The following is a 12,583-nucleotide window of genomic DNA, read 5'->3' as shown; positions in this document are numbered from 1 at the left end:
TGTGCATTTGTGTTTGTGTCCCCTTGTCCCCTGACATGTGAGACATGTGGATAAATACCACCTGTCACATAAGCAATGCCTTGTTTCTAATCCACTGTTAAAACCTGTCCAACCATGAGGAAATATTGACTTACTTGGCAATAAGAAGGGCATCTAACAATAGAAAATCTCTCTTGATAAATTCCGTATGATGCATGCAAGTATGAAATAGTGATGCTGACAAGGTTATATCATTTCTCAACTTAATAAAGAACACATTTAGAATAATTAGCAACTCCTTCATTAAATGAACAGTATGTTGTCCAGCTGAAGGGAAATCACAAGTTCAAATTCATCACAAACAATGTGTTCTTGGTAATGATAAGCTGAATTAAATATTCCCATAGTATTATCTAGTTGTCAGGAAAAAGCATCAGATTCTTCCAAAAAAATGTATCTCCTTGGCAACATGACAACAGATAGGTCTTTCTACTCAGAGGGAGATTTATCTTACATGATCAACTCTAAGAAAAGTGAGAGGAAAGCACTGTCAATGAAACCCTTGTATCTATATAATGCAAGTAGATTTGATTTTATCAGTAAAACTGCCCTGATTCTGGTTTGATCTAGACTATATCTGAGGAAGGAAAGAAGTTGTGATACTAATACTTTTGCTAGGAGTATTGGTGAAAGATGTGAAATGAAACACAAATGTATTAAGCTCAATTTTTACAAGTAAAATATATCAAACTGCTAAATTTTGCCTATCATTTTTCTTCTAAACCACCTATTTATATTTTTTGATTAATTAGTGATTAAAGTGGAAGAATCATTAGCAAGCAGGACAAACTCCTGTAAAGTATTGTATCTGTATGTTCTGAGTTCAAATTCCACAGAGGTTGAATTTGCTGCCAAAATAAGCACCAGTCACGCACAGGGGTCAGTGTAATCAACAAGCCCCCTCCACCAAAATTACAGGCCTTGTGCCGATAGCAGAAAGGAATTAGTGATTAAGGTCCTAACAGGTGGTAGATTATTTCTAAAACATTTCTAACTGAAATCTTTACTCATTAGCCAAATTAAAACAAGTTACATAAACACACTCAGCTGACATCTCAATGAGGTAAACGCTAAGTAGAAACAAGTTCAAGCTAAATATTTTCATTATTGTTCATGTAATTACTCTCAAATAAAGTAGCTAATGTCACCAGTATCAGCAGTAAACACTTCAGCTAAGACCACTGCCCTGGAATGAAGACTAGTAGAGTGTTTAAAAATAAAATCTTGAAACAATAAGCTGTATAATTCAAGGAGTTTTAAACGACCATTTTAATATTTTTGAATCTTTAATCTTATTTAATAAGTTTTTTTTAAACAAAAGTAATTTTAAAAATAGTGAAATATAAACTGTTTTATGTGTATATATGTATGTTTATATATCTTTCATGTACTAAAAAATGTTCAGCAGCAGTAGTAGTATAGAAGGATATGCAACCAATGTCCAACAGGTTTGAATTCTCAGCCCAAGCCCATGGCTTATTTTTTTCACTTATTCTTTCTTCTAGCCTGCAATAAGCCTTGTGGAATACACATCTTGCTTAAATATTCCATTTTATTGGCATCACTTCTACGACTAGATTTCTTCCTATCACCAAATACTTTACAGTGAAACATTTTATAATACTACCATTAGTAGAGAGGCAGTCTAATCCATGCAGGAGTAAAAACGACCCTCTATTCTATATCAGTTCTTATTTGAATGTACCGTCTTCCTATACAGGTGAAAAGTAGTTTACTCAATCCTGAGCCCTTTGGGCCCCTCAGAGATAAAAATAACATAAGACTGAGTTGCATAGAATGTAGATTCATCCAACCTTTACCAAAAAAAAATATTTTTTTGTTGAATTTTTAAAAATTTGATGTAGAAACGATGACCTGCACAATCAGTTTGCTTTAAATTGTTTTAACTTGTAGCAATAACAGCAGCTGCTTTATTCTATTAAGAAAATAGAAAACCTTAAAAGTTATATATCCTAGAAACAAGATGAAGGTTTAGGCCATAGATAAAAGATTAAAAAAAAAAGTTGGTGATAGAAATTTTATATCCTAGGTGTAGAAGTGGCTGTGTGGTAAGTAGCTTGCTTACAAACGACTTGGTTCCGGGTTCAGTCCCACTGCATGGCACCTTGGACAAGTGTCTTCTACTATAGCCTCAGGCTGACCAAAGCCTTGTGAGTGGATTTGGTAGACGGAAACTGAAAGAAGCCCGTCGTATATATGCGTATGTGTGTATGTGTGTGTATGTGTATGTTTGTGTGGCTATGTTTGTCCCCCTCCCCCCAACATCGCTTGATAACCAATGCTGGTGTGTTTGCGTCCCCGCAACTTATTGGTTCAGCAAAAGAGACCAACAGAATAAGTACAAGGCTTACAAAGAATAAGTCCTGGGGTCGATTTGCTCGACTAAAAGGCGGTGCTCCAGGATGGCCACAGTCGAATGATTGAAACAAGTAAAAGAGTTATTAAAATATACAATTACTGAGAGTATAAAGTATACAGACTGAAGCTAAAATGACAGTCTTAAAACTTCCAAAACCACAAGTCACCTTGTGTCAAAGGCTAATGATAGGTGTAACTGCTGACACAGGATAGGTGACCTGACCAATAAGGGCAAGAACACTAATCATAAGTGAAATGACAAGAATTGTTAATATTTAAAATTTAGGAGAGTGCCACATTCTCTGATAAAGGGGACATGACACTTAAACCACAAACATAATAGCTATGGGTAGTGAAACCATTTCAGGTAGTTGACCTATGAAACGTGCGTGATCTAATAACAGCTGTGTAATAAGACTGCAAAATAGACAAGAAAATTAATATTAGGTACAAAAATAGGGAATTGTTCTGTAGCTGGGTGCTGATGATTGATAGGTCAATGACCGAGTTCGCTTATGTAAGATTCACATAAGAATTACAGACACTGAAACTGTAGAGTGAGCTGAAGCAAGCAAATTCTACAACCATCAGTGGTGGCAGAATTTAAATGCCTTCTTTATTAATGTTTGATATTTATATATATCAATCACCATCAAAAAGACTATCAGATGTTGTTATACACTACTGGTCGCAATGTGCTTCCTTGCTTTCTTGTAGCATTCAAATGACGCCACCGGCTGGCTAGACAGGCAGGCTAACATTCCATCTCAGGCTTACCCATTTATCACCAAGTGGAGTGGAGCACCATGAAATGAAGTATTTTGCTCAAGAACACAAAGCCCCAACTAGGCTGGAAATTGAAACTTATGAGCTAGTGATTGAGTGCAATACCCTAACCACTAGGCCTTCACATATCATCATCATCATCATCATCGTTTAACGTCCGTTCTCCATGCTAGCATGGGTTGGACGGTTCGACCGGGGTTCTGGGATACCAGAAGGCTGCACCAGGCTCCAGTCTAATCTGGCAATGTTTCTACAGCTGGATGCCCTTCCTAACGCCAACCACTCCGTGAGTGTAGTGGGTGCTTTTTACGTGCCACCTGCACAGGTGCCAGGCGAGGCTGGCAACGGCCACGGTCAGATTGGTGTATTTTATGTGCCACCGGCACATATATAGACGCAGGAGTGGCTGTGGTAAGTAGCTTGCTTACCAACTATATGGTTCCGGGTTCAGTCCCACTGCGTGGCACCTTGGCCAAGTGTCTTTTACTATAGCCTCAGGCCGACCAAATCCTTGTGAGTGGATTTGGTAGACGGAAAACTGAAAGAAGCCCGTCATATATATGTATGTGTGTGTGTGTATCTGTGTTTGTCCCCGCAACATCGCTTGACAACCGATGCTGGTGTGTTTACATCCCCATAACTTAGCGGTCGGCAAAAGAAACCGATAGAATAAGTACTAGGCTTACAAAGAATAAGTCCTGGAGTCAATTTGCTCAACTAAAGGTGGTGCTCCAGCATGGCCACAGTCACACGACTGAAACGAGTAAAAGAATAAAAGAGTAATATATATATATATATATAGATGAGTTGTTGGTTACAAGTTCCCAACAGAACAATTACTAGTTCCCTGCATTCCTAGTAACAGGAGTGACAAGGGAGTGTTCTACATCTGTAGTGTGATGTAGAACAAATATCACAAAGGACTTCATAAGTAACTAGTTTGTCTTCTAGTTTCATTATATAAACCTCTAATGCCTACAAATCTATTTCAGACTTTGACAATATGTTACAAATCGCTCAAAGGATCAACTATACATGCTAGACATAACAGCAAAATCTCCCACGAATCACATCATCATCATTTAGCGTCCGCTTTCCATGCTAGCATGGGTTGGCCGGTTCAATTGGGGTCTGTGAAGCCAGAAGGCTGCATCAGGCCCAGTCTGATCTGGCAGTGTTTCTAGTTTAAAAAAAATATTGATGTCATTCTAGATACTCCTAAAAAGACTAATCATAATAGCTTGAACCATATGTTTACTCTCTCAGCGTTGAACTGGGACAAAACAACAGCCATCCATTCTACAAAATAATAAGCTTCACTTTATGAGAGCAACTATTCAAATATCTTAGATGGTTCCTACTGTTTAAATCCATATTAGAATTAGATAAAAAAAATAAAATCCAATTGCTTTCCATTAGTGAGACAAATACAATCCTGTTAGTTCATACCAGGGAGACTCATTCCCACACAAGTGGGCTTGGAGGACAAATAAAAGAAATGATCTCAAACTACATGTGGTATAAATAAAACTCTTGTGATCTGTATTATTTTGTTGTCCTCATCTTAAATGTGTTTTTCTATGCTGGCATCTGTTGGATCCCACTGCAACAATTAGGAACAAAATAAAAATATTGAAACCATAGCATTCCTTATCAAGATATACTCTTATACTAGTTCAATGATTAGGCATCAGCACTGTTGGAGGACGACCTTGAAGGATTTTAATGGATCAAAGTAACCCCAGCACCTATAAATCTGGTACTTATTCTATCAATCTCTTTTTGCCAAACAGCTACGTTCCAAACATACAAACAAACCCATATCAGTTGTCAAGCAGGGAGATACAAATGTCAATACAACACAGGAATTGACCCAGGGTCACAAAAGACACTTGTTCATAGTGCCACACAGTAGAACTGAACCCAAGACAACGTATTTGCAAACCAAATTTCTTAACTACACAACCATGTCCTGTGTCTGGGTGGATGAAACAGAGGCAGGAAGATGTTAGTATACAGATGAATGAGAGTGCAGCAGCAACGTTCAGAACCTTACCAGCCTTGTGCAAATCTTCAGGCACTACTAGCCTTCCATAAAAATTTTAAAAATCACCCTTCAAGGCAGTGCTCCATTATGCCCACAGTCAAATGACAAACACATAAAAGAACACCTTCAAGAGGAACTTTCCAGATACAGATCCAAGAGCTTTCAAAACCTCACAGAGGCCCCAGATCCATAAAAACATGGTTTTAGGCACAGATGTAGCTGTGTAGTTAAGAAGCTTGTTTCACAATGCCATGGTTTCAGGTTCACTGTGGACAAATGTCTTCTACTACAGCCCTTGACCAACCAAAGCTTTGTGAGTATATTTGGCAAATGGAAACTGAAAAGAAGCCCGCCACACGCTCGAGCATATCTCCTTGTCTAGACATTAAGTGATAGTTGTAAACAAGTGTTACCATCATACAAGCAATGTTTGCTTCTAGTCTTTCATAAAAAATGTGTCAAGCCAAGGAGAAATATTACTTTGCTTGGAAACAGGTAAAGAGTTGACAAGAGAAAGGGCATCTTGCCATAGAAAATCTGCCTCAACAAATTTTGTCTGTCCCATACACATTCAATGACAATGATTCTAAGCTAAAAGGTTATTCAATTATACAATACTCCTACTGCCTGCAGTAATGGGCTGCACTGCTTCCTCCACACACAGGTAGACCGAGTCATTAAGAATTAAGTGTCTTAGTCATAAGCAGTTCAGTGGCAGATGACCAGCTACAAAATATTGGCCCTTCAGGTAGTAAACTAGCTTTCTGTTGATTTAGCAGTGTCATTACTATACAAATATTCAAATCTTAATTAAAAAAATATATTTAGTTTTAATATGATCTACCTATATTACTTCCAAATATTTAGTGATAATAAAGAAGCAAAATAATAGAAGCTCAAGATACAAATAGTAATATAAAGAGTTCAAACAAGAATAAATTACATGAGAAGATTAGATCGGAAGTCAAATATTTCAGACAGAACCTTTCAGAGAGAGAGAGAGAGAGTTGAAATAGCGAACAGTAATACATTAGACATTTCATCTCCCTCAAATGAATTGCTTCTGCCAGTAACATTAGATTTTTTCCCCACCTTTTCAAAGCATAACAGTTATTCTCCTGTTTGAAATCTTAGTAATAATAACTTGGTCAATTTACAAGTAATTCTGGAGACTACTGTCAACCAAGAACATTAAGAAATATCCCAAAAATAAATAACTGGCACCAGGAGGCCTAAATCACAATACAGTTTGGTCATAAACTGCAAAAGAGATACTCAGAATGCCAACTGGCTGAAAAGATTTAGTATTTGCTAGACAAAGCATTCTAATATGCAGTATGTTCTAAAATACTTTTGGAAGGTTTTACAATACAATAAATAATAAAAAAAGTACTTCAATTTTTCCTTCTGCTTAACACTGGATTACCACAAAGGAAACATCAGTTTCATAACCAGTTTATTGCACATAAATTTTAACAATAACTTATATGGACCCCACTCAAGAGCCATATCAACCCCAGTTAAGAACCACTGATCCAGGACATCAGTACCTGAAGATGAGCAATGCTAGCCTACAATAAAAGGATTTAGGCATTTTAAAACAAAAATTTAGTTCTAAAGAAGAAATAAAAGTTCTTTGGCAATAAGGACAACATCTCCTGGAGAGCACAACAGGGAAAGTTAATAAACTGGCTTGTACCATATATCATCATTTTAACATTCACTTTTCCATGCTCATATGCATTGGACAAGATTTGCTGAGGCAGGTTTTCTACAGTTGTAGTGTCCTTTGTATTGCCAATCACCTGATTTCAGATAAGGTAATAACTCTCTGTGACCAAACAGGTTTTCGCAAAAGATTGGAAATGAAGGACACCACATACATAACAATAACATTGGTTTACAACTATCACACAAATAAAGACAAGGAGACATCCACACACACTAGACACACACAGTTAACAAGGTCCTTTCAGTTTGGTCTATCAAATTCATTCACAAGGCTTTAGATGGCCTGGGGTTATAGTAAAAAATATTTGTCTAGGGTGTCACATGGTGGGACTGAGCCCAAAACCATATGGTTAGATAGCAAACTTCTAATTTCTTTATTTTAAAAATATGGAACGCTTCATGAATTTGCGTGTCATCCCTGCGCAGGGGCCATGCTAATCTTCTTTGTATCATTCCAATTTTAGAATAAGTACTGCTGTAGCAAGTAGATTGCAAACTCCTTACCACACAGCCACCCCTACACCTATAGTGATAAGTTTTACATAAAACCAAGTCTCCCACTTAAATTCACTTCATTTCCCTCCATGTCCTTTGTAAACAATATACAGTAATGCCTTGATATACAAGGCAATTTGTTCCCAGAGATCGCTCATAAAACGAAAACTTGTAAAGCAGAGCGATAATTTCCCATAGTAGCAATGAAATTTTATGCCATCATTTTATTCTGTCGCTGTGTAAACACGTCAGAACTAGTGTTGCCACACACACAAAATGGCTGATTAACCTTTTTATATTTATTATAAAATAAAACTCATAAACCCAAGGTCTTGTAAAGCAGGTCCTCGCAAAGTGAGGTATTACTCTACAGAACCAATTATCCACTATCTTGGTCAACTTCACTTATATGTATCAACTGAACATAAAACTTGCCAGGATGATGCTCATTTATGTAAAGGTACTTTCCTCACAAAAATAAGTGTGTGATGTGAATATGTTAAAAGCTAAATTTCAGTTCATGTGACAACAGAAAAATATTTCCATTTGGAGCAAATGCCTAGCACAAGACAAGCTTGACATGGAATATACAGTTGCAATATCAGATAGCTTATAATCAGAACCAGAGTAAATGACAAAGAATTAGACAGAAACAATTGGTGTTCAACCTCAAACCAGTCTGGTCACTATTCCAAGCAATAAGGTGAACCAAGGTACCGTAGAATAAAATGTCCTAAGAAAAAAGAATTACCAGTAACAGATTTTAAGCTAATGATCATAGACAAATATTCCAATGTATTCAATGACATGCCATGATAGACACAGAGAGAAAGAGTATATGTGTACACACACACAAAGGAGTTCTCTCCTGGTTTCAGCAGTCCTTTCAAGAAAGGGCTTCAAATTAGAAGAATGTCAAGGAAAATAGTAAGTGCAGAAAAAAAAAATATTTAGCTTCAAATACACAATTTACACAGCAAATGTTTGAGAGGACTGAAGATGCTATATGAGGTACATTGATGTAGGACATTCACATTGTATATCACAGATTCTTAAGTTTAAAGCACATACAAGTAGCAGCATCAAATATACCGAGCTAGTTTGCTCCACCTAATACTAAAAAGTGAAAACATTTACCACACAAACCTATTACATGCCAAGTCATGTACAAGCTATCCCTAGACTAGTTATGATGCCAACAAGATATTTACTAACAGGAAAGCAGCAGCAGAGATAAAAATGTTGTGCTGTTTAGAACAGCTGTTCAAGAAAGTGGTACTTTCTGAGGCTAGATTAGATAATATTGGACTATTAAAAAGACATTTTTCATTTTCGGTTTCTCATTCACTGACTGCTGTTATAAATTATGCAGCCAATGAAACGAGGAAATCTTGACCTAGAAACATCCATTGTATGCACAACAATTATCCAAACACTAAAGTCCCCTCAAGAAATATTCTAGGAAACAGCCCATTTGCTGAGTCAAGTCCTGTGGGTATATGCCCCAATCCTCAACAACAGCAAGGAAAATTTGATGATATATACATAAATTTGTAGGATTCATTTGAATCGGAGTATTCTAAAAACAAGAACAAAGTTTGGGTCAAGATTAGCATAGCCATGTTTATACTGTATACAAATGCTCACATGTATACCAATGCATATACGGATATCTCAACACTTACATGTACAAGTATATGAACAAATCAACATATACATCCATTCAAATATACATGTATATGAAATTATATGTACACATGCAAACCAGAATGCAGTTTCACGATCCACTGCGAGTTCCAGACCCAACATAGGGAACCTTCCTTACATAGGATCTGAAATTCAATGTATATACATACATACATACGTGTGTGTGTGTGTGTGTGTGTGTGTGTGTGTGTATATATATATATATATATCCATCCCTTGTTGATCTGAAAATCTGAGAAATATTACTGGAACCAAGAAACAACCTGACCTAGTAACAATATATACATATATCATCCAAATGGAATTTGACAAGAAAAATGTTTATATCTTAGAAATCTTAAAAAGGACTACAGAAAATTCCCATCATTATCACTAAGTCTTATCACTCCTCTTTTGGAACGTAAAAACTACAAAATACCTCAAAATAGATGAAAATATATAAGTTTTATAGAATGACACATAACTAAAAAATACGGCTAAATTAAAAACTATGACAACTTTCCTGGTATAACAAATCAATATCTCACAATATATTGCCAGTTCTAGTATTAACAGAATGTACTGACACAAATAGGTCATAGACTTATTTCATCGCCTTGTTTAACATCTTGGGGTGCCTTCATTGAAGTTTACTATCACAAAAATTCAGATCAGTTTCTGGTCTAAGAATAAATTCATATCTTCGTCTCCTCCTCGCCAATCATGTGGACCCAACAAAAGGGTTATGGATTCTGCTTGTCTATTAAACCAGAACTTCCTCCAAAACTCATCTAAAACAAAAAATTGTGAGACAGACAACTAAAATAAGATATAAAAAGTTACAAGATTAATTCAGACTATATTACAATCACATCAGATGTCACTGAATACACAAAACATTCTGCTCGATTATACCAAGAGGAATACTTGGAGATGACAGATGACATCACATATAAACTCAACAATTGTTGGTTAGTCATGACGGATATGCAACCGAATGTTGGATAACATCAACATATTCTAAGAGTGTGATATATGCCAAATGAATGAATGGCTGCTACTTCCTACTGTTGACCCCCAGTGGAGATGATAGAAACAATTTTCTATTTGTAAGTATTTTGTATGATTTAGCTCTACGTCGCAGTTTGTAAGAATTATGACAAAAGAATGGAAGAAGTCGATATCAATCTAATATCATATCATAGCAGGGTATCAAGAAAGTTCTAGACAAACCTATCAAAAATACTATTAACAACTAACATTTTAAAATTCTTTATCCAATTTATCTGGTTTTGGGGTTTGCTTCATGGTGAGGAAAACCATCTATTTTTGCTAATCTTGAGAAATCCTATCAGGTGCTCAAGCCAACTCACCAATATAATTATCCTTCCTCTAGTAATCTGTATTGCTTTCTGCTGAGTTCTTCCCATTAGCTGCTTTCCAAGCCAAACCGATATATCTGTGCATTCAAGTAATAATGTAAAGATGTACTTAACTAAGGAGTCTCTTTTTAAACTGGAACATTAAAAGAAATAAATTAAGAAACCTCAGTAAATCTTCTTGGCACTTTACAAGTAGTAAACTTACATCAAGAAAGTGCAAGATTGATAGAGTAAAAGATAAAAATCAGAACTTACAAGAACCACAGAAGGGAAAGGAATAAATTAAATTACAAACATGTAAGTGTGTGTACTGTTTAGTAATTAATGACTGTCGTGACTATTATAGAGCTTCATGAATACACAAGTAATTCTTTAGACATTCAGAGAGACTCATGTTTGCATGTCTGTGAAACAGAAACAGGCATGTATGTATGTATGTATAATAATCTTGTGAAAGGTAGGAGAGTCCAGTTTGCTGGACATTGTTGTAGAGCTGAAAACGAGGCAATTTCTACTCTTCTCCTTTGGAAGCCATCTACTCACAATACTAGAGGGCACACACTCTCCTACCCTGATGTAATCTCCAGGGATACAGGCATCCATCAACAGGACCTCCGTAATGCTATGATGGACCGTGAAGTCTGGCGTAGCATGGTAAATTCCATTGTCTCGACCACAGTTAAGTGATGATGATGATGTATAAATGTGTTTTTGTGTTCCCCACCACTACCACTTGACAACCAGCATTGGTTTGTTTACATCTCAATAACTTAGCTGTTCATCTAAGAGATTGATAGAATAAGTAGCAGGCACAAGTACTGGGGTGGATTTGTTTGACTAAATCCTTCAAGGCAGTGCCACAATCCAATGACTGAATCAAGTAAAAGATGAAAGATACTAAATTTCATACTTTTCAACATTCACAAATAAGACAGCAAACTGTTCTTGCCCATACAACCAGTACCCACCTTTCTACCCAGTCCTTCTGAAGGCATCCGAAATCATATCAACTGGAAGCACCACATTAGCTGGTGGTTCACAGATGGCAAACTTAATTTATATTGCAAGTGTATAAATAGTCTATCTATAAAGATCATTGATTCCCATTATTGTCTACACAGGCGGACAACACAAACTTACTAAAACTCACTAAAGTGACTAAACAAGACAAAACTATCATTGTCAGTTTTGTGAACAAAATTCTATCGATACCACAATCATCTTATTTTTGTAAGAAGATGTGGTTGGTAGTCAATATCCATGACCTTTGCATCAGTTGCACTGGTCCTCCTTGGCAGTTAGTACAACTGAAGCAGCTGGAATGACTGTAGGAAAAATGTGAGCAGAAAGAGAATTCCAGAAAGTCACAATTCAGAGGAAAAAAGAAGATTGAGCAGTTTTTATTACTGAATTTGGATGATCAGAGATCTAGGTGCATTCTGGGCACGAGTGGCTTGCAGCTTGCTAATTCAGAGAAGCAGTCATCAAAGCAAAAAAAGTGCATATGTGGAGTTGGTGATTCTGGCATGTTGAATGAGTGTTTACCAATCATGGAACAGCCTTCCTGTAACAGGAGGTACAGTCAAGGATGTATGTGTGTACTAGTTCTGCGAGAACACTGAGTTACATTTGGACTTTGTAGAGGATTAGTAACTGATGGGGCTGAAGTAACTTCTGGCCTTTAAGATGCAGTTTTGAGAATTTTATGTAAGCTGGGGTTGTCATAATAGATAAGACATTATGAACCCAAGCATTTGTAATAGTTGAGGGGTTTTAGTGGTACACTTACTATATCATGTCTGTGGCTGCTGAGAATCTCACACACTTTAAATATGCCTAAGTATCAATAACCAATCAATCAATCAATGTAGCTAAAACCAAGTGCAATAGCATGACACATTAATCTTGTACACACAGATGAAGAAAACCTTATTATCAAGCCATGTGTAGTAATAATGATAATAGTTTAAATAGTTTTTATATCAACTATTGGGTCATCCCATAAATAATGCAGTTTTTTAAACTGCATGAACTAAAA

At 36.4% G+C, this 12,583-nt stretch overlaps 1 protein-coding gene and 1 non-coding gene across 7 annotated transcripts in view; both read right to left on the bottom strand.

The window, feature by feature from the left end:
* LOC115217148 (CCR4-NOT transcription complex subunit 4) overlaps nt 1-12,583 on the bottom strand; it is a 97,366-nt gene that overhangs the window by 60,493 nt on the left and 24,290 nt on the right. The window lies entirely within an intron of this gene.
* On the bottom strand, nt 7,364-7,470 carry LOC115217764. Its single transcript, XR_003882208.1, has one exon. It is a non-coding gene; the product is annotated as a U6 spliceosomal RNA (small nuclear RNA).

Source organism: Octopus sinensis, linkage group LG11, assembly GCF_006345805.1.
Source record: "Octopus sinensis linkage group LG11, ASM634580v1, whole genome shotgun sequence".
Classification (NCBI taxonomy): Eukaryota; Metazoa; Mollusca; class Cephalopoda; order Octopoda; family Octopodidae; genus Octopus; species Octopus sinensis.
The sequence above is the reverse complement of the archived record's forward strand: the minus strand, read 5'-3'. Positions and strand labels throughout refer to the sequence as shown.